The 22,630-nt window shown below is 38.5% G+C and overlaps 2 long non-coding RNA genes and 1 other non-coding gene across 5 annotated transcripts in view; 1 reads left to right on the top strand and 2 right to left on the bottom strand.

Moving 5' to 3' along the window:
- The window catches only part of LOC132020894 (uncharacterized), a 193,287-nt gene extending 186,473 nt beyond the window's left edge, over positions 1–6,814 (bottom strand). For all 3 annotated transcript variants that reach the window (XR_009405142.1, XR_009405140.1, XR_009405141.1), the window contains exons 1-2: positions 6,512–6,814; positions 5,958–6,068 (exon numbers count right to left, since the gene is read on the bottom strand). This is a non-coding gene — a long non-coding RNA (uncharacterized LOC132020894). The remainder of the gene's footprint in view (positions 1–5,957; positions 6,069–6,511) is intronic.
- Positions 6,815–6,888: 74 nt separating this feature from the next.
- On the top strand, positions 6,889–9,153 carry LOC132020893 (uncharacterized). The gene is made up of 2 exons (XR_009405139.1): positions 6,889–7,452; positions 7,561–9,153. It is a non-coding gene; the product is annotated as an uncharacterized LOC132020893 (long non-coding RNA).
- On the bottom strand, positions 7,329–7,402 carry TRNAN-GUU (transfer RNA asparagine (anticodon GUU)). The gene has a single exon. It is a non-coding gene; the product is annotated as a tRNA-Asn (tRNA).
- Positions 9,154–22,630: the final 13,477 nt, after the last annotated feature.

Here is a 22,630-nt window from a genome sequence, read left to right as displayed (position 1 = left end):
GACCCTGGGATCATGACCTGAGCCAGAGGCAGACGTTTAACGATGGAGCCACCCAGAAACCCTGCACAACACACACTGGAGCGTGGGATCATCCTCCCCTTTCCTTCGGAGCCCACCTTCTCAAAAAACTAAATGTCCTTAAGCATGGTTCTGTGTTCTCAATTGTTACCACTGGCTTACTTAGCTATCCTTGCATCAATACTCCAATGTCTTATATAATTTATAATAGATCTTAAATAAGGAGGGGAACAAAACCCCTCAAAATAATTTTCAAAAATTTTTAACTGCAGTAAAAATATACAGAATATGAAATTTGCCATCTTTATCATTTTAAGTATACAGTCATATTATGGACATTCACATTGCTGTGCAACCAGCTTCCAGAACTCTTTTCATCTTGCAAAACACTCTACACCTATTAAACCACGACTCCACATTCTCCCCTTCCCCCAGCCTCTGGCAACCACCATCCACACTGACTGTTTTGGAATTTGACTACTCTAGGTACGTCATATAAGTGGCATCGTACGGTATTTGTATTTTTGTGGCTGATTTTGTGGCAGAAAGTCTTCAAGGTTTACCCATGTTGTTGTGATGTCAGAATTTCCTTCTTTTTCAAGGCAAAATAATATACCATTGTCTGTATATAACACATTTTGCTTAGCCATTCATCTGGCAATGGACACTTGGACTGCTTCCACATTTTAGCTACTGTGACTAATTCTCCTACAAACATTGGTGTACAAATGCCTCTTTGACATCCTGTCTTCAATCCTTTTGGTTATGTACCAGAAGCAAAATTGCTGGACCTTATGGTAATTCTATTTTTAATTTTTTGAGGAACCACTATACTGTTTTCCATAGTGGTTGCACTATCTTCCATTCCCACCAACCAAGCACATGGGTTCCAATTTCTCCATGACCTCGCCAACCCTTGTTATTTTCTGCTCGTTGTTATTATTCTATTGTTTTTAATGGTAGTTATCCTAATGCAGGTGAGGTGCTATCTCACTGTAGATTTGATTTGATTTGCTTTTCCCTGAGTGATTAGTGATGTTCAGCTTCTTTTCATGTATTTACTGGCCATTTGTATATCTTCTTTAGAGAAATGTCTTGAGTGCTTTGTCTACTTTTTAATTGTTTTTTTTTTAATTGTTGAGTTACAGAAGTTCTTTCCATATTCTAGATGGTGTAACCTTTTATCAGATATACGATTTGTAAATATTTTGTCCCATCCCATGGGCTGCCTTTTCACTCAGTTGATGGTGTTGTTCATTTGCACAGAAGCATTTAATTCCGAGGTAGTTCAATTTATCTATTTTTAATTTGTTGCCTGTGCTTTTGGTATCGTGTCAATGAAATCATGGCCAAATCCAATGTCATGAATATTTCCCCTATGTTTTCTTCCAGGAGTTTTATAATTTTCCATCTTATTTAGATATTTGATTTTATATATGATTTTTGTGTATGATGTAAAGTAAGGACCCAACTTTAATCCTTTGAATGTGGAAATCCAGTTTTCCCCATACCATCTGTTCAAAAGACTATGCCTTCTACCTTGAATGGTCTGTGCACTGTTGTTGAAAATCATTTGATCATATATACAAAGGTTTATATGTCAGCTTCCTATTCTCCCTCAGGGTTAATTTTAAGAAAGAAAAATAGAATTCAAACTTGCATATATATAGTATGAATTCAGGTATTATCTTTATTTTTTAATTTTTTTTTTTAGAGAGGGGGAGGGAGAGAGAATCTTTTTTTTTTTTTTTTTAAGATTTTATTTATCCTTTTGAAAGAAAGAGAGAGAGAGAGAGAGAGAGAGAGCATGAGTAGGGGGAGAGTGAGAACCAAACTCCCAAGCCAAGCAGGGAGACCGACTTGGCACTCAACGTGGGGCTTGATCCCAGGACCCTGGGATCATGACCTGAATGAAAGCACTTGCTTAACCCACTGTGCCACCCAGATGCCCTGAGGGAAAAAGAATCTTAAGCAGGCTCCTGAGAATCTTGTTTTGGTATATTTCATTCACTATCCAGAAATATTTATAGATCACCTATGTAAGTAATTATTCAGTCTCATTATCAAAACTGAGATCATGTTTTTGGATAGTTTTGTATCTAGTTTTTTATATGTATTGTCCAAAGGCATATTTCTTTTGTATATATGGTATGAATTGTTTTGTATATATAGTATGAATTAGAAATTTTTTTAGAAAAAATAGAATAGAATATAGAATTTGTTTGTATATATAGTATGAATTTTATTTTTTATTTATTTAAAAAATATAGAATAGAATATAGAATTTGATTGTATATGTAGTATGAATTTTTTTTAAGATTTTATTTATTTATTTGAGAGAGAGTATAAGCAGGGAGAGTGGCAGCCAGAGGGACAGGGAGAAGGCAGAGTTCTCTCTGAGTGGGGAGCTGGTTGCTGCTAGATCCTAGGACCTTAGGATCATGACCTGAGCCAAAGGCAGATGCCCAACAGACTGAGCAACCCAGGCACCCCCAAAGGCATATTTCCTGAAAAATATTATGTAAATGGCTACATCATATCGTAATGTCTAAATAACATACCATAATTTATTCATCCTATATATTTCATTAGTGTTGCATATTTTATCTTATTTATGACTTCTATTAAAAATAATGTATAAATATCACTGTAGTTAAAATTTACAGTTATTTGTTATTATAACCTTAGACATACATTCCTTTGATAACAATGAAGAATTTCCTTTAAAGAAAGAAAGTAAAACTTTGCTCTGGGTTCTTTTATGTTGACCTTTCCTAGGATGCTTTTCCTTAGTGGTATCAAAAATTAGACTTTCCACAACTTCAAACTTTTTTTCATACAGATTAGATTTTCTTTTATAGTTAGTTACACTTTCAAAATAACAGGATGGGGGTGCCTGAGTGATTCAGTCATTAAGTGTCTGCCTTTGGCTCAGGTCATGATCCCAGGGTCCTGAGATGGAGTCCTGCATCATCAGGAACCCCACTCAGTGGGCAGCCTGCTTCTCCCTCTCCCACTCCCCCTGCTTGTGTTCCCTCTCTCGCTTCTCTCTCTCTGTCAATTAAATAAATAAAATCTTTTAAAAAACAAAATAAAACAAAACAAAACAAAACAAACAAAAAAAAAAAAACAAGAAATAACAGGATGACTATTTGTTTTCCTCCAACAGAGGATTCTGAATTAAAATTCTTAAGATTTTAGAATATATTATTTGGAAAACTACTGAGTCATCTTCTCTTACTACACCTTTTAACCTCAAATCTCATCTTGATTTTAAAGTTTAAAATTTATTTTCAGAAATAAAATTTTAATTAATTTAAATGCTATAGTAATTTCCACGAGGTTGTTTTATTTCATGTTTTTAAAGATTTTATTTTTAAGTAATTTTATTTTTAAGTAAGCCCCAACCTGGGGCTCAAATTTACGATCCTACAATCAAGAGTCACATGCTCCACCAAACGAGCCAGCCAGGTGTCCCGTGTTTCATGTTTTTAAACAGGTGGGAGTCAGAGCAGTTTGTTAACAGACAAAATTCAAGACTTCAACTAAATAGTAAACTTCCTAGATTTTCTGCTTTAATAGTACAAATTTATTCTTACCAAGTTTATTGTAGAGGATTAGATCAAAAATGAGTAGTCATGGAAAACTGATTTCCAATTTTTATTACTTCTCCTGACCTTCAGGTGTAAATACTCATCTGATAGGGTTTGGTAGTAAATTTGTTTTTGACTCCTGATCTATGACCACTTAAAATTCACACTGTAACTTCATAATCCCTATGGTTACAATTTAAAAGTTATATTTTGATGGCTGGGGGAAGTACAAGAGGGGGAGTTTTTCTGGGATGTTGATAATTATTTATTGGTCAAGATGTCAGTTACAAAGAGTTTCCTTTAAAATAGGGTTGTCTGGCTGGCTTGGTCAGTAGAGCATGCAGATCTTGATCTCAGGGTTGTGAGTTCAAGCCCTATGCTGGATGTGGAGCCTCCTTTAAGATAAAATATTTTAAGAGTTTTCTTAAAGATATGAGTCTAAACAGTTGAATTTTTAATGACTTTTCTTAAAATTTAAGCTATGAAAACAACTTAAAACTAAGGTATTTACCACTATTTTACAAATATATTCCCACAGCCTTCTTATGAGTTCAATACTTATTTTTAATATGTAAAAACAGAATGACTGATACTACTACCAAAGGGGCTCAACTTGAAGCACCACAAATGAAATGCTGAGCTGTGATAAAATTAACATTCTTAATTATTTAAAAGGTTTCGACTTCTTAAACTATTTTCTCGTTAACTGTATCACAGTTTATTCAACCACCAATGCATTCCCACTCCGCCCGTTGTAGCTATAAACTGAACATCTTGGGCCTCATGGCCACTAAAATTCGGAGAAATGAAATTAAAATTCACATTAGCATTACTGGTTACGATGTATTATGTATGCAGAAACAAGGCATTTGTGTTTCTTTAGCAGTTTAAAAGTTTTTCCCCCAAACCTTGTATCGTATGACATCAGACACAGGTGTTAAAACGAAAATAGAGACCCGGTAGCCATGTGGCTTCCTCCTAACCTCCTAACCGCTATTATCCTAAGAAATGTTGCAACGTAAAAAATATTTTAAATTATTTAAAATATTTAAAATATTAATATCAAATGTTAAAAATATTTTAAATTACGAATATTACCTCCTCTAATAGTTTATAAACCACAGTACTTGTTTCACCTTTTATTGCATTACTTTAGTGAGCTTTCTTACAATTTTATAAACGAAGTTTAAATATACAACAGTTTACTAACAAGATTAGAAACATATTTACATACTCAAATGCCTGACATAGCCTTTTAAATCGTCTTCAGTCTTCCATAAAGGATCTAAGTGATCTCGACACATTTATGGGCTTGGTTGGTATACAGAACCAAGCAAGAAACTGAGAACAAGGTACTGCTCCCCAGAAATGCTATTTATTGCCACGTCTTTAACCAATACACATTAAAATTTTACAAAGGCAATTTGCCCATAAATTTTTAAGCAATTTTTCTAAAATGCTTCCCACCTGTTTTATCTGTAAGCAACAGTGAGTACAGGGAAATGTGCTAAGCACTTGCCCACATAATTAAATCAGCTACTTACATTAGAGGGCAGTTTTGCACTCCTTGCCCCACCTCCATTCTCATTTAATCCTCCCTTTTTATTTTCTGGCCTCTAAATCCTATTAATCCCCGAACTAGGGAGAGAAAGAACATACTTAAAAATTTAGGATCAAATTTAAAACTGCCACCTAGGCACCTGTCCGGTGCTAAACTTGGTACTATCTCACAAAGGTACCCTAAAATCAAGGTCCTGATGGTTATCCCAAGTGCCAAACATCAGCCTGGGGTCTAAGAACCCTTAGACTCTAGATTAGCCCCCATTGCTTGAATCTATTCTTCTTTCTATCCCTCCTTCATATTTTGCCTGGGCTATTCCCGCCTGTCTTTATTTCTAATCTTGTCTCCTCCACATAAATGCTATCAAATTGTTTCCCAAAGATACGTTTCACATTAAGATTTCATGGTCCTACACAGTTTTCATTTCAATAAAATTAAGCAGCACAATGAATGTGTAATTTAACAATGCCCTTTAGTAGTCTATGAATGTTCGGTGAGGGTTTCTTGTTTTTTTTTTTTTTTTTTTTAATGAGATTTGGAGCAAAACATGAATGAAACTTCATAAAAACTAATTTAAAATATCACCTTTGGATTTAAATTAACTAATTAATCAAGTCGCTCTAGGTTAGAGGAGGTGCTACAGCAGCGAGGGGCTTGGGCTCTGGAGCCTGACTGCCTGCGTCCAAGCTGTACGGTGCTGGCAACTCGCTGCAAATTCAGGCCAGTTACTCCAGGGCCCCCGGCTTCCGGCGGCTCCTCTGCACGGAGGCAACAACAGGACCTACCTGGAAGGGTTGTGAGGTTCGCACACATCCCTCCGCGAAAGCACTCGGCGCAGGGACTAATCGCAGAGCCAGGACGAAACGAGAAATGCTAACCTCTATTAGCCTGTACACCTGGAGGAAAATATAAAGAAGAGCAGAACTACTCATTTGCAGGAATAAAACATCACTTTCCTCCAGAACCGTCTTTCAAATTTCTGCAATCTAGACCCAAGACAATAATTATGAAGAAGCTATGATTACTTCTCAAAGGCAGCCTCTATTTAGGGAATGAAGGATGAGGTAACGATTTTGAGAGAGTTTTGCATTTTGTAGAATAAATGGTATATGCTTAGAGAATCAAAATTTACGTTAGCAGTTTCACTTTTAACCTGTCATCATTTTTTTTTTTTTTTTACGTTTCACACAATCACGCAGTTGTTTAAACACACACACACACACACACGGATCTGCTTCCTTTCTGAATAGGTGGGAAAGGCTGCACGTCCGTTCCATTCTCTATAGAATTCTAGCACGTCAGTATAAGAAGCAAAATAGAACAAGAGAAATGCTCTTACGATAGGGTCCACACAAAGGTTTTATAACAAACGTCTCTGCATCCACCAATACCACAGCGTCCGCGTTTAACTCCCTCCACGGGAGTGTATGTTTACGCCGACGGGGAAGAGACAAACGCTGCACGATTCAACATGAGTGTAAAAAAACGTGAAGAGTTTTAAATCAGTGGACAGCTTGAACTCGGCGCTCTTGAAATACAGACATGCAGGCAGGGGTCCCGACGCGGAACGCGAGCCGCGGTGGCCGCCGTCCTGCCGCGGAGGCCTTCGGGGCTGCGGCGGGAGCCGGCGGCGGGTTCGAGCCCCGAGCGCGGCGGCGCGCGTGCGCGCGGCTGAGCCCCCCCCCCACCGCTCTCCCGCCCCCACGGCCCCTGCGGGCTCTCGGCACCCCGCGTCCGCACCCGGCCTCGCGGTGGCCGCGGGAGCCCGGCGAGGCGCGGAAGGGACCTGTGCGGCCTGGGCTTCAGGAACGAGCGAGGAGGACGAGGAACCCTTGGGGCACTCAGCAGCCTGAGTTTGGGAACTGAGAAACTGGAAGTGAAAGGATGCGGGGGCTTTAAAGCGCTGGACCCTTTCGTCCACCCCCGAGTCAGGAGGTGGTCGGGAAAGGCCCACCTGCCGGTCGGGAGCCGGGGACGCCTGGGGGAGGGGCCTCCAGCGCTCCCGGAAGCTGAAGAGCCACCCGCAGGGTGGGCGGCGAAGCGAGAGCCGCGGTTTCTTTCCGCTCAACCCCTGGAGAGCGACCTCGGCGTAGTCCGGAGGTCTGAACTCCAGAATTGTGCAAAAGTTCCGGCGACAAACGGGTAAAAGAGGGACCCGTCCCTGGGTGGGCTCGAACCACCAACCTTTCGGTTAACAGCCGAACGCGCTAACCGATTGCGCCACAGAGACTCCGATGCCGTTTTCCTCTCCAGCTATGGTCTTTACAGAGAATTACAAAGGTAATGCGTTAATGTTCTTTTTTTCACTGTTTCCTGATTCATATTTTTAAAATCAGATTTTTCATTCAAAATATCTAACCCTCTTGATTTTATTTTCCATCCTAAAAGCATATTGGGGAAATTACAAGACACAGCAAGATCGCGTAGAAGCTCAGTTCGCGGAGTGTGTTAACAATACGGCCGTCCTTTCCAGCTCCCGTTTGCAACGTTCTGTTTCAGGAAGAGGACACTTTCTGATGATCTATACCTCCTCTGTCATAGGGAAATAAACATTTTAATCTTGTGCGTTGAGAAACTTTCCTTTGGTTTCAAGCTCGTTGTCCAGGGTTTGGCTCGCTGATCTTTATGATTTACTAAGCGCAGCATCCACAAGGTCATCTGAATTGTGTTTATGTGCCTTCCTTATTTTGATCTTCAGGCATTATTAAATACATACATGCTTTACGCAGGGCTTATTTGTTGGCCGTGTGCTAGCCTACAGTACAATTATCTGTCGCTAACGTTTTGTTATTGGAAAAGAGCACTAGGAAAAAGCTACAGTAGCACTCATTATTCCCGTGCGTTTAGTTCCTTGCTTGATCGTCCTTCATTCTCCCGAGATGGAGCCTCTTCGCGCACACATTTGAGCCATGCCCCTTGAAGCGCACGTTTCGCGGGATATTTATAACCCAATTTGAGGAAAGAGAAGTTAAAGAAGAAAAAAAGGATGATTTATGACTAACTCCTGAAAATCCCTAGCACAGAAACTCTGTTCGCAAACTTGCTACATCTCTATATATACTCTGAAAATTTTCCCTTGTGTGAATATTTCCAGATGACTTTCAAAGTACTCTTCAAAGCTCTAAACACTCTTTTTTCCCCTCTTTTCTCCTCAACTAACTGCTAGTTTCCACTTGGCAACTCTATATTTAAATTTTTAACAGTTACCGCATTGCTTTGTCCAGAATCCCTCGAGAAAGAATTCGGTTTGTGATTTATAGAAGTTGCATGCGACACGCCTCAGTCCAAACAACATTCTGAGTTCCTGTGGTTTGATAAGACAATTTAAATTGGCTTTGCAACCAATTAGCAGAATTCCTTGAAAGCGCTGGGATATGAAACAGCTGCGAATTCACACGCCACTCCTCTTTCAACAAACTTTTAGAAGTGTACTTGAAAATTCTGAATTTGGAAAAAAAAAAAAAATCCAGGGAGCGCTTATAAAGAACATATAATGAGTCTTATTTCATTTATGATGCTACCTTCCCATATGATGATAAAACTTAATTTGTATTTTATGCACCTGTTAATGTGAGCTAAAGCTGCCTTGCACTGTTTTTTTGTTCAATGAATATGAAGATGAGTGTCCTCTCCCCTTATTGTTCCTGTGTCTATTCAGTTAGAACAGACTGCCAGAAGGTACCTCACCACCCTTTCACTCAATATTTCCTCTCCTGCCTAAAATAATACTAGAAACAGTTCTGTTCATGTAAATATCTTTAGCTTCAATCTCTCCCTCACTTCAGTCATCATACAGTCATTTTAATTTCTAAAAAGAAAGATGATGAGAAATGGTTGATGAGAAAAACTAATTCAAAAAGGAATATTAATTCTCATGTTATGTGTCAGTGTGAATACGTTTGTTTTAAAATTCAGTCTTCAAGCCTGATTCTGTAGTTGTTAATATTTTTTAATAAAATCAATGGCTATTTTTGCAGTTCATTAGCATTGCCTTTTTTTGGTGTCTTCACTTGTAAATACTTCAAAAGAACATGTAAATATTAAATATACAAAATGGAATCTCAATGTTTTACTCCAATGATGTATATCAAACATATATTTTATGTAAAATGTTCTCTTACAAAAATAAGAGTATGTGCTGTCATCTAAATCTTTGTGATTATTTAATCTTAGGCCTTATATCTATATCCAGTTTTTAGACCTAAATTAAGCCTACTGGATTAATTTTAGAAATGTATATCATCTTTTCCTAAATTTCAGGGTAACCTAAGATAAACAATTCTTATAACTCCATTAATACTTAGGTCTTTATAATTGCTGAAAGTGAAAAGGACTGAGCCTTTGGCCCCTTTTTGTATATTATACACATTTGAACTGCAACTTTACCTTTTCCAAGAATGTGCCCTATGAAAGAGGTTGACCTGTGCAGATTAATGGGCCTATATATTTTATTTCCTTCTTAGAGAGGAAAAGAGAGAGAGAGAAAGAACATCTGTGCAAATGGGATCCACCTGTCTTAACAGACAAGGCAAGATGGAGCACACTGATTTATAGACCTTCCAGGTACCATGAATCCCGTGCTTTCAGATAATGTGCCTCTAGCTTCATACCAACAGCAGAAGCAACTCACAGGATTCCCATTAACACACTTGTACATGACCTTAATTCTTTTGAATGACTGTTTTTCAGAAAGATGGTGACTGAATGGCAAAAAACGAAAAACCCAGTTAGAACTTTTTTTTTAAAATCCAGTGAATTAGAGAAATTTTCGCCATAAATGGAAGACTGTGTCACCAGGAAACAAAAGAGAATGCTAAACCAAGTGTCACTAAGAACAAGATAACTATGAGACCAATTTTAAAAGCCACTGAAATCACATTTTTAAAAGATTTTATTTACTTTAGGGAGGGAAAGTGAGAGCATGAGCAGAGAGGAGAGACAGAGAAAGAGAGAGAGAATTTGAAGCAGACTCAGTGCTGAGCAGGAAGCCCAATGGGGGGCTAACTCTGAGATCATAATCTGAGCCAATATCAAGGGTCCCACACTTGACTGAGCTGTTCCAGGCACCCTGAAATCACATTTTAAAACAGATTTATAGTAGAGTTGAACCCTTCCATCCTGTGTCAGGAAAAACTATATTTCTTACTCACAAAAAGTCTCATTCCCATTCAAAACTGTTGACTAAGCATCAGTTAACAGTTTAGCAGGCCAATAGCAGTGTCCAAAACACTATTGGGTTGAAAACACTATTCACAGAAAATAACTGCTTCCATAGTTGAGTCTTGAGTTGAGTCTACTCATAAATCAAGAACATTAAGAAAGGTGTATTAGAATATTTTGTCTTGGGTATCCGGATGGTTCAGTGGGTTAAAGCCTCTGTTTTTGGCTCAGGGTCCTGGGATTGAGGCCTGTGTCGAGCTCTCTGCTCAGCAGGGAGCCTGCTTCCCTCTGTCTCTGCCTGCCTCTCTACTTACATGTGATCTCTGTCAAATAAATAAATAAAATCTTTAAAAAAATATATTGTGTCTGGTTCTCATCATTTAAATTGTGTCACTTAGTTGGAAAGTTCTGTGACGTTATTCAGATAATTATCGCCATTTTATTTTCAACTTAACAGACATGATTTAAGAGAAAAGGTAGAAAGAGGCAGAAATAATATATTGATATTCTACCTAGTGGTTTAGAGGAAAATTATTAAAAATAAAGTTTATTCTTCATGAACCACTCTTTTGTATATGGATATCATTTTTATGACTTTGCCAAATAATACAGATCTAAAATTTTAATCATTGCTTTTCTCATTAGTGGGAGTAGTCACTAACAGCATTGATGATTTCAACTGTATTCAGACCAAAAGAATCTTGGATCCAGCTAGAAATGGTGGGGTTTGGGGGAGAACATGGATTTCCACTTTCTTCTGTATACTCAGGAAACTTCTCCAGGGAGATAACCCTGCAGTTATCTCAGTAACTTCAATAGGTTCTACCCCGTAGTCCATTTCTTGACTGCAGCACTGTTAAAAAAGCCACAGCCTTTTCTTCCCTAGGCAGTCCTATCAGTCTGAATTCACCTATTTAAAATTAACATTAAGGGGCACCTGGGTGGCTCCGACATCAAGCTTCTTTCTTCTTTGGCTCCGGTCATGATCCCACAGTCCTGGGATCCAGCCCCGAATCCGGCTTCCTGCTTAGCAGGACAGATATCCTCTTTTCATTTCCTTCAAAAAAGTAAAGGTAATTAAATAGATGCCACAGGGATACCCAGTTCCTCCGCTGGGAACTGCCTCGGGTGGGAGGGAAGGTCACTCAGCTGAGGAACTCAGAAAGGGAAAAAAAAGGCAGTGTGGGATGGGTTTGGCGAGGTAGGCAGATGGAGAAGGAAGAGCATCGAAACTGCCTGGTTCGGGGTAAGGGGCTCCTCTGCTTCCTCCTCTGGAACATTTACCATCTTTGTACCACCTAATTCCCAGGGCTATTGTAAAATAACACAGGAATATATTTCCTTCACTTTTAAAATGTTAAATAGATAGACTGCCTACATTTTCCAAATGATCTATAATTCTGCTTAAAAGAAATGAAAGAAAAAAAATGCTATATTAATGCAATCAGAAGGTACAACTTAGATGAAACCAGAGGATCTATACCTCTGGCCATTAAGGTCAAGATGATTTATTGTAGAGAAACACCAGTCACTGTCACAGTCGTAGGGGGCTCCAGATGTTCCCAGTAAAGGGAGAGTGGAAGATATAAGTGATGTCACTGCCCCCCATTTCCACAGTTCTAATATAGTTTCAGGAATAGGGGGTAGGGTGCAGACCCATGCCCCCAGGAAGAGCTTCCTCTTTGCAGCTTCTTTCCAGAAAATGGATAGGAAACCTTGAACTAATGTCAATTAAATCATTAGAATGACTGTACCTTGGAAAGAGTTGGCACTCAATGAGTCATCTACTTGGTGAAAAATAGCCAAAACATAGCATCCATCCATCTATCTGTCTGTCTATCTACCTATCTATGTGTGTATGCATATATATAAAACAAGCTCAAATAAATCCATATTCAAAAAAAAGGTTTTGCAGTATCACAAAGTGATTCACCCTAGAATACTGTAAATAGCAAGTCCTCTTGTAAATTTAAAGTATGATCCCATAAAAAGGATATTTTTCAAATATGTGATAATACAAATGAAGCACCAGCCCACGTCCAGCATTTATGAGGGATGAGGTTATGAGTTCCTGGCCCTTTGGAAAAGTAGATGGTGGCTCTTTAAGGATACTTCTACTCTTCTAGAAGTCTCAAGTTGATACCTTGGCATCCTCTGTTTCCTTTCTTTCATTTCTTACCTTTGGTCCATCCCAAAGTCATAGACTCTACCTTCCTAACTTTTCTCAACTTTCCACATTGTCTCCTTTGCACACTCATTCCCACCACTCGATATTGACCCAGTACATTCAATGTTCCTTACCTTATGTTCCTTACTTACAGCCAGTCTCCAACCAATGTGTACCCAAGTAATAACATATAATGAGCATTACATTTATCTCTCATCTACTCTATTAGAGTATACTATTGCTATGCCCATTTTATGGATAAGAAAACAAATGCTTGGGGTACCTGGGTGGCTCAGTGGGTTAAGCCTCTGCTTTGGGCTCAGGTCATGAACTCAGGGTCCTGGGATCGAGCCCCACATCGAGCTCCACATCAGGCTCTCTGCCTGCTGCTTTGCTTACTTGTGATCTCTCTCTCTCTGTCAAATGAATAAATAAAATTAAAGAAAAAAGAAAATAAATGCTTACAGTGGTTTAATATTTAAACTCTAAATCTACTTAAACTTCAAATAATTCATGCAGGGTATCACCTGCTGGTCCTTGTCGCTATGCCTTGCTTTTGCTCCTCCCTCTATGTAGAATATCCTCCCTTTGCCATCTTGCCTATTAAAGTCTTATGTTTTCTTTGGCCTCATATAGTGAAGACTTTTCCTCTATGAAACCTTTCCTGCTCCCTCAGACTAGATATATCTTCCCTCTCGTAAATTCTTTATCTCCTTCTCCAAACCTCACATTATATTGCAGCCATTTTTGTAACTTATTTAGTACCCCCTTCTGATTCATATACTCCTTGAGGTCAGAAAGGTCGTCCATCTGCGGTGCCTGGGTAGCTCAGTCGTTAAGCATCTGTCTTTAGCGCAGGTCATGATCCCAGGTCCTTGGATAGAGCCCCATGTTGAGCTCCCTGCTCAGTGGGGATCCTGCTTCTCCCTCTCCCCCTGCTTGTTCTCTCTGTCAAATAAATAAATCTTTAAAAAAAAGAATGTAATCCATCTTTATATTTCCTGTAACACTTGACTTATTATGTTAAATAAATGTATTAGGTAATTGAAAATAATAATGAAAATGAAAGACCTATATTAAATATTTTTTTGTAAAATATTAGCAGAGTTGACAGGTTCCTAATAATGAAGCAACCAAAAAAATTAGTATAGGAGATTATCAAGGGACATGACAGAAACCTCACATTGGTCTAAGAAGAAACAATTAAGAGTCCAAATCAGTTGTTTCTAGAAAAAATTTTTTTAAAGTTTTTTAAATTTTAGGGGCACCTGGATGACATCAGTCAGTTAAGTGTCTGACTCTTGGTTTTGGCTCAGAGCATGATCTCAGGGTTATGGGATCAAGCCCCATGGCGGTTGAGGTCGGTTCTCGCTCACCCTCTCCTTCTGCCCCTCCCCCAGTTCACACTATCTAACTAAATAAATAAAATCTTTTTTAAAAAAAAGATTTAAAAAATTTAGAAACTTTAAAATCTCCCATTAATTAAAACTTTTTATTTGACATAATTTCAGACCTACATAAAAGCTGCAAAAAAAAAGCTGCAAGAATAGCAAGAAAAATTCAACCTAATTTTCCAAATGTAAGTATCTTACTATATTGACTTTATCCTGTTCTCTTTCTTTCTCTCAACATTTTTTTCCTCATCTGTTTAAGAGTAAATTGTAGACATGATATCCCGTAAATAGTTCACTGTGTTTCCTAAAATTAAGGAAGTTTATTATATAACTACAATACAATTATCAAAGTTAGCATTTTAACACCAATACAGCATTATTAGGATTAGGTCTCAATATATAAACCTTATTCAGATCTCACCTATTTTTCCAATAAGGTCCTTTATTACAAAAGAAAATCCAAGATCATGGATTTGCAATTATCATGTCTTTAGTCTTTTTAAATCTGTAACTATTCCTATGTCTGTCCCTCTTTCTCTCTCTTATATATCATGACATTTCTGAAGAGTACAAGCCAGTTATTTTGTAAAATGTCTCTAAATGTCAGGTTGTCTGGTGTTTCCTCATGACTAGATTCAGGTTACGTACTTTTGCTCCCTCTAACACATTTAGTAAACTGGCCATGGTAACATCAATCTGAAACACTGGTAAAAATAATAATAATAATAATTTTAGAACAAGCTCAAAGATGGGTGATGTTATCATGACTTCTCAGTATCCTTCCACATCATACCATTTGGATGGTCTCAACTATATAAACAGAAATACTCTTGAAATAATGATTTAAATTTTTATTCAGAATCCCTGAACTGTAACTTTTTAGTTAGTTTCAGTTACATATTCACTAAATAATTGTGATCTGACACATTATCTTCTGAGAAATACCCACCAGAAGGGGGAATATCCATTGCACAGGATTGGTTCTGATTCTTTGGTGAGATAGAGCCTTCGATGAATGGTCATTGAGTTTTGTAGTTTAAAAACCTTTATATACTTGGTTATGAAGAATGAAGTGTTCCAAAACCATTAGCCTCTTGGTGAACAGACAAACTGGAATTTCTAAAATTGCAAAACTAAGACTCACATAGAATTGCTGGCATGTGTCAAGGTGTAGCCAAGTGTGCCTCCTTTTAACCTAATCTGCCTTCCACCATTTGTATTAGTCAGAACTGTCCAGAGAAACAGAACTAATAGGATATACATGGATACATAGAAAGAGATTTACTATGAAGGACTGGCTCTCAGGGTTATAAAATCTGAGAAGTTCCACAACTGCTGTCTGCAAGCTGGAGATCCAGAAGGCTTGGTGTTTCCAGTCCAAACACAAAGGCTCTAACAACCAGGGATGCCAAAGTCTGAGGACAGAGAAGATGGTTGTCCCAGCTTACATAGAGAGCAAATTTGGCCTTCCTCTGCCATTTTGCTCTAGTCAGGCCCTCAATAGATTGGATGATGCCAGCCCACATTTGTAAGGGGGATTTTCTTTACTCAGTCTATGAATTCAAATGATAATCTTCTCTGAAACACTCTCACATATGCACCCAGAAATAATATTTTCATAGTTTCTCTGGGCATCCCATTGCCCAGTCAAGGTGACACATAAAATTATCCATCACACAGTTCTTGAGCATGACCCATAAAATATAAGAAACAGAAGATTTTTCAAAGATTTAGCACTGTCTAAATAATCACAAAGAGAAAAAATCCTTTCAGAGATAGTAGGAGATCCATACACAATTCAACCAGTGATCTCAACAGAAACACTGTGCTAAGTGTTCCCCTTTGCCAAAACAACACAAAAAAATAAAAAGAGTCTGTAATTTTTATACTTAGGGAAAAAAAAAAAGCCTTTCCTTATTTTAAAGAAAAAGATCTTTCCTTAACTTCTTTAAAAGTTGTATTTAAACAATCCACTGTCTATGGCAGTCCAAGAGAAATTTTTTCTCCCTCATGTGAGGCTCTCCTTGTTCTCATATCTCCTCTACCTAGGAATATTCCTAATACATTTCTTTCCCTATTAAGTGTATCAATAACAGAAATACAGAGACTACAATTGAATCAACAGATTCTATCATGCTAGAGTCAAGAAATTTTTGGCTCCTGAGAATTCTTATATTTAGAGTAAAGGCATTTTAAATTCTTAGCCTAAGTCCACAGGATAAACAAATTTCTTTTTAAAATTTTTAATAATTTGAAGGGCTTTGTCTGAAGTTAAATGCTATCTTCTAAGTTAGATTAACATCAAGTATTCTAACAATAGGAATTTGAAAATCTCAATTCATCATTGACTCTTCTCTTTTTAAAGTAGGTGCCACACCCAACATGGGGCTTAAATTCAAGGGCCCTGAGATTAAGAGTTGCATGCTCTACTGACTGAGCCTGCCAACCAGCCGGGAACCCCCATAAATTACTTTTTAACTGCTTCACGGACTACATAAAGATGTGAAAGCCCGCATCATCAACATAAATAGAATTGCATGAAAATTCCCTGCCAGAAGAATTTAAATTTAGATTTATGCATACAATTTAGTTATTTTAGATGGGAGACTTTGACATGAAATTTCCCTTTTCAAAAAGTTATGGAAGTGGGGGACCTGGGTGGCTTAGTTGGTAAGCTTCTGCCTTTAGCTCAGGTCATCTTGACCAAAAGCTTTTCAACAAGGATACAGGGGCACCTGGGTGACTCAGTGGGTTAAGCCTCTGCCTTCAGCTCAGATCATGATCTCAGGGTTGTGGGATGGAGCCCTGCATTGCAGGGAGCCTGCTTTCCCCTCTCTGTCTACCTGCCTCTCTGCCAACTTGTGATCTCTCTGTCTGTCAAGTAAATAAATAAAATTAAAAAAAAAAAAAACAAGAGTGCAAACATAATTCAATAGGGGACTTTCAATAGGGAAATATTCATAATTCAATAGGGAATTTTCAACAAATGGGACAAATACGTATCCACATGAAAAAGAATGAAGGTGGATCCCTAACTCACACCATATATAAAGTTAACTCAAAATGGATTAAAGACATTAATGTAAGAATTTAAAACTGGTAGAAAAATTGCCCATAATTCTTAATTTTTATAACCTTGGATTAGGCATTAATGCCTCTTTAAAAAAAAAAGGCACAAGCAATGAAAGAAAAAAGATAAAAGATAAAGAACCCTTATCATATAATATTAAAAAGAAAAATAACACAATTTTTAAAAATGGGAAAGGATTTGTAGACATTCCTCCAAAGAAGATATACAACTGGCCAACAGACACTTGAAAAATAGCTCAATATCATTAGTCACTAGGAAAATGCAAATCAAACCACAGTGAGATATTCCTTCATACCTACACATATAGCAATAATGAAAGGGATGGACAATAACAAGTGTTGACCAGGTTGTGGAAAAATTGGAACCTTTAAACATTGCTGGTGGGACTATAGAGTGATGCACCCACTTTGGAAAACTTAGTAGTGCCTCAAAATACTAAACATAGAGTCATCATAGGGCACAGCAATTCCACTCCTAGACAACTGGAAACAGCCACACAAAAACTTGCAGAATAATGTTCATAGTAGCATTATTCCTAATAGCTAAAATGTGGAAAGAACCTAGTCCATCAGTAAAATGTGGTATGTCCAGATAATTGAATATGATTCAACCACAAAAAGGAAAGGAGAACTGATTCATGCTATAAGATGAATGAAACTTCAACACTTTATGCTCAGGTTTGTTTGTTTGTTAAAATCTAATGGAAAGAAGCCAGATACAAAAGACCACATATCGTATGATTCCATTTATACGAAAGGTCCAAAATTAGCAAATCCATAGAGACAGAAAGCAGAAGCAAGAAACTGAGGGAAGAGAGGAATGGAGAGTGACTGTGATGGGCATGGAATTTCTTCTGGGGGTGATGTAAATGATCTGGAATTAGATAGTGGTAATGATTATACAACTCTGTAAATACACTGTGTTGTAGACTTTAAAAGGGTAAGTTTCTTGGTATATGAATTATATCTCAATATTAATAAATAAAAACAGGAAGCTGTGCCTTTGAATTGTTTACTAGTATAGAAATGAAACACAGAGAATTAGCTAACATTGCCAAAAATCAGCAACAGAATCTGCATTCTGATTTACAGATCTGTGTATTTTAATCTACTAATTCACTGCACTAGCTGGATCTCACCCAATTCCCATGCTGAAACTGCCATGTAGCATCCAGTTAATTATTGAAATTTTCTGACAAATTTGGTGGGAAAGGTTTCCCTGCCTGCTCACTATGCAAAATGCAGTGACGGTATTTAAATTTACTTCTGTATCTTCAGTTTATTTAGGATCAACTTTTAAATTAATTAGCATACATTGATTGAATACCTAGCCTATGTCCAGTACTGTGCACATGGTTGGAAATGCAGAACTCAAGCTCAGAAAGTCAGGGAAATAGAAATATAAATTGAGAAATCATGGGTCTGTGGGTGCTGGTTAAAGTCCTAGGATTGAATGGAGTTGTTTAGGAAGAACAACCAGAGAAAAGTAAGGAACTGGAAAGGAACCCTGGGGACAGATGTTTCAGAGCAGTCAGAAATCATTCTATTAGTGACAAGCACTGATAAGAAGTGAATATAGGGGGCACCTGGGTGGCTCAGTGGGTTAAAGCCTCTGCCTTCAGCTCAGGTCATGATCCCAGGGTTCTGGGATTGAGCCCCGCATTGGGCTCTCTGCTCAGTGGGGAGCCTGCTTCCCCCTCTCTCTGTCTCTGCCTGCCTCTCTGCCCACTTGTGATCTGTCAAATAAATAAATTAAAAACAAACAAACTACATGGTTCTCTTTAAATACAATAAAAAAAAAGAAGTGAATATAGTAGTAGGAGAAAGTTACCCTGCCTGATTCAAAATATCATATCTTATTATATTACATTGTTATTACTTATTTATATGACTGTCTCCCTTGCAATTCCCTGAGCTCCTCAGATTTCTGCCTCTCTCTACTGTGAAAAGGTATGTAGATAAGTCACCAAGACTCTCCAAATGGTCAGACTGCAAGGGCTTTCTTCAGTCCTTCTCATTTTATCACTGTCTTGCCTGTGATTCCACAAACAGAGCATGGCTTTATTTTTTCTTAAGATATGGGCATAAAAATGGTGCTTCTTTCTGAGGATCCAGAAGAAACTCTCCTTGGGCATGGGACTGAGGTGGGACCACACAGAACCCTCTCTTTATCTGATGCTACCCACCCTCCTTTGCTCTTCGCCCTTGCTCCTCACCTCCCACAGTCCCCACTGCAGAATGAAGGCCATGCATAGTTCTCTGTGACTCTGCCTCCCTGAAGCTCTACTCACAGGGGGTTCCACCAGAGGGGAAAAAAACAAAACACAAAACCATCATATCTAAAAAACAGAACAAGAGCGGGGGGATGAGCCCTGGCTTCATGGGAACAGCTTGCCTTACACAAGCTTCATGACACCTCTCTTGATTCCAGCTCCTCTGCAGGATCTTCTTCCTTTGTTGACTCTACATATGAGCGTGCTTCTCCTAGTCGAGTCTACGACTCATCCTGAGCAACTTCATTTACTCTCATGTTGTCAACTCAATATATTGTTGTTTATCAATTTATATTTCTTTTCCAGATCTGTTCTTGAAGCCCAACAAAATATGGCCATCTCGTTCTTAGAGACATCCCAGATTTAATGAAAAAAATAGGGAAAAAAAAAAAAGGAACTCTTCCTCCCAAGACATGTTTTTCCTATATTTCTACCATCAGGTGTTTTTTAACCCAACCTTGCAAACTAGGAATCGCCCTGCCTCTTTCTCTCTCCCAAAACCAATTGATAAAGTCATCCTACCCATTCTACCACCATAACATATTTTAGACCCAATAACATTTTCATTAGTTCACCTCACTTTACATCCTTATCATTTCTTTCCTAAATAGCTATCATTAACTCATGGCCTCCCTACCTCCCATCATGACTTTACTCCAATTAACCTTCCAATTAACCTTGAAAGAGTGACCTTTCTAAAATACAAAATTAAATATTTAATTCACCAAATGAAACAATTTTGATAACCTATATCATGGTTCCCAAAGTGTACACTGAGTTACCCTAGAGTGCCATAGTGAATTCATGGCATTACAGCAGGATATTTTTAATTTTTAAATTTTTTTCTCAAGATTCTATCTATTTATTTGACAGAGAGATAGATCCCAAGTAGGCAAAGAGGCAGGCAGAGAGAGAGAGAGAGAGAGAGAGGGAAACAGGCTCCCCACTGAGCAGAGAGCCCAACGCGGGGCTCCATCCCAGGACCCGGGACCACGACCTGAGCCGAAGGCAGAGGCTCAACCCACTGAGCCACCCAGGCGCCCCAGGATATTTTTAATTTTTGAAGGAAATGCAACACTATTTATTAGACACCATACAAACTACCACTATCATGTCATTTGAACATACCTATGTTGTACAACAATGAAGAAAACTGTTGGGTATTTCCTTTGGCCTAGGGCATCTGAAAAAACTATGGAGACACTAAAGGTGCAGTGAACTAAGGAGGTTTGGGAATCTATGACCTACCAAATGTGTTCAAGCCCCTAGCATAGTACAAATTGGTCTTTGTCCACCTCTCTAGCCTTGTTTCTCTCCTTGTCATGCCTTTCCTTCTCCCCTAGTCCTACTCTACAACTCAGCCAGATAGGCTTGTATCTCCCCAATTACTTCTGCCATGCTGAATGGTTAGGCTCTGACATCCAAGAGAGTTAGAGACATGGTCTACCCAGGGTCTAGGAGTGAGACCTGCCCCCCTCAACAGAAGACAGTATGAAGTAAATAACCCAGGGAAGTCGCTTCATAATCCCTATACTGGGTGGATTCTGTATGAGTCGGATTACCTGAAGAAAGAAAGGAAAAGAAAGAAAAGAGAGGAGAGAAAAGGGGAGGGGAGGGGAGGGGAGGAAAGGAGAATTCATTGGCTATCTTTGGAATTCCACTTGCATTTTTCAGGCCAATGGAAGAGGCCAACGCTCCGCAGGTTCCTGTCCTGCTCCCCCATTTTCTATACACATCTGTATTTTTCTAGGGTGGGAAACAGTCAACAGTGAGATTGTTTTTGTTAATGGCTGTACTACCTACCCCCTTCTCCTCCTTCCCTGAAAAGAAGCATAGCACCTGAGTAACATAAATGACTGCTCCTTTCTTTGTGCCCTATTTTATTTCATTCTATCACAGAGATTCTTTTGCACTTACCTGTTCACCTGTGTCCTCCACTAGACCACACACTGGTCTAGGGCCAAGACTACACATGATTCTTTGCTATATTGTCTTCACCTAGCAGAGAGTCTGATGCATAGTAAGTGATGAGTGGATATTTGATAACAGGTGAGGATTCTCATCACTATACAAAGGAGAAGAATGGATATTTGATGAATGAATAAACTTCAAGGAGGGTCTGGTTGAGTCCCACAAAAAGTTCAAGTAAATTAGAAAATAAACATTGTCCATTGGAAACAAAAGCCTAAAAGTTATTAATGTCATTAAAGATGTTCCAAGAGAGTGACAGGGGCATGCTGGTTTGCAGGTGTGAGGAACAAACTGGAATATGTGGCAGGCAGTGTTTACTGCCTCCCCAAAAGTCATCCCCCCCCCCATTTATTCCTTGCTAAACACAACTCCAGTTTTATTGAGGCATGGAGAAGATTCCCCTTGATGTAGCAAGGTAGACCCAGCCCCTAAACTAGGGGTGATAATGTATGGTAAAGTGCCGGCTAACGATATGTAAGGGGAAATCCTTGAATGGGTTATTTTGGAAAATATTTTACTTCCTTGAGAAGAGAAGAGCTCATGAAGAATAAGCTTTCTGCCTGCCTTCCCACCTTTGAACCCAATGTGAAGATGTGATTCCTGAAGTTGTGGCAGCCATTTTGCAACCATGATGTGAAGGTCAAATACATTGCAAAGGTCTGACATCACTGAATCTGAGAAAACACCAGCAATTCTTTACCTATAGACCTTTTGTCACTTAAGAAAAATAAACTTCTATTTTGGCTGGGTTTTCTCTTATACTCTTAATCAACAGGAAGAAGGAAAAGAGACACAGCAAGTACAGACCACACTTAAATGGACATATTATAAATATGATTGGCAGCTGCAGAACACAGATTTTTTTGACAGCATTTGGAAATGAGGCTGGAAATGCAAGTGAAATGGCATTACAGGGGACTCTTTTGTCCTGAAAGAGACTTGGGCTGCAGTTCTGTTGGTAACAGGGAATCACAGAAGGTTTTTGAGGAGTTTTGGAACTTTCAGAAGATTATTTTGGCAAAATTAGCAGGGCCCACATATGCCAAAGAGTGATGCTTCTCTTTGTCTAACTTTCTGACTTTTATTTGACATGATTGTATTGGCAATGCCCACTGTGTGACTCAGTTGGTGCATAAAACCCTCAGTTCACACATGAGTAAGCCAAATAATAACCATGTTGCTTCTTGGTGCTTGTTACCCTAATACAAACATAAAGTCTCAAAGCAAACGAAATGTTACATTATTTCAATGCTGCCATGATATGAATACTCCCAGAGGAAGTTACAAGTAAACAAAACTTCTATTAATGAAAAGTAGTGATGGTAGAAATCAACATTGTATGAACTCTTGCCATATAAAATGAGAAAATGAGACCACGTATATATTTCCAAAATACCAATTCC

Source organism: Mustela nigripes, chromosome 6 (genome assembly GCF_022355385.1).
Source record: "Mustela nigripes isolate SB6536 chromosome 6, MUSNIG.SB6536, whole genome shotgun sequence".
In the NCBI taxonomy this organism is placed as follows: domain Eukaryota; kingdom Metazoa; phylum Chordata; class Mammalia; order Carnivora; family Mustelidae; genus Mustela; species Mustela nigripes.
The sequence above is the reverse complement of the archived record's forward strand: the minus strand, read 5'-3'. Positions and strand labels throughout refer to the sequence as shown.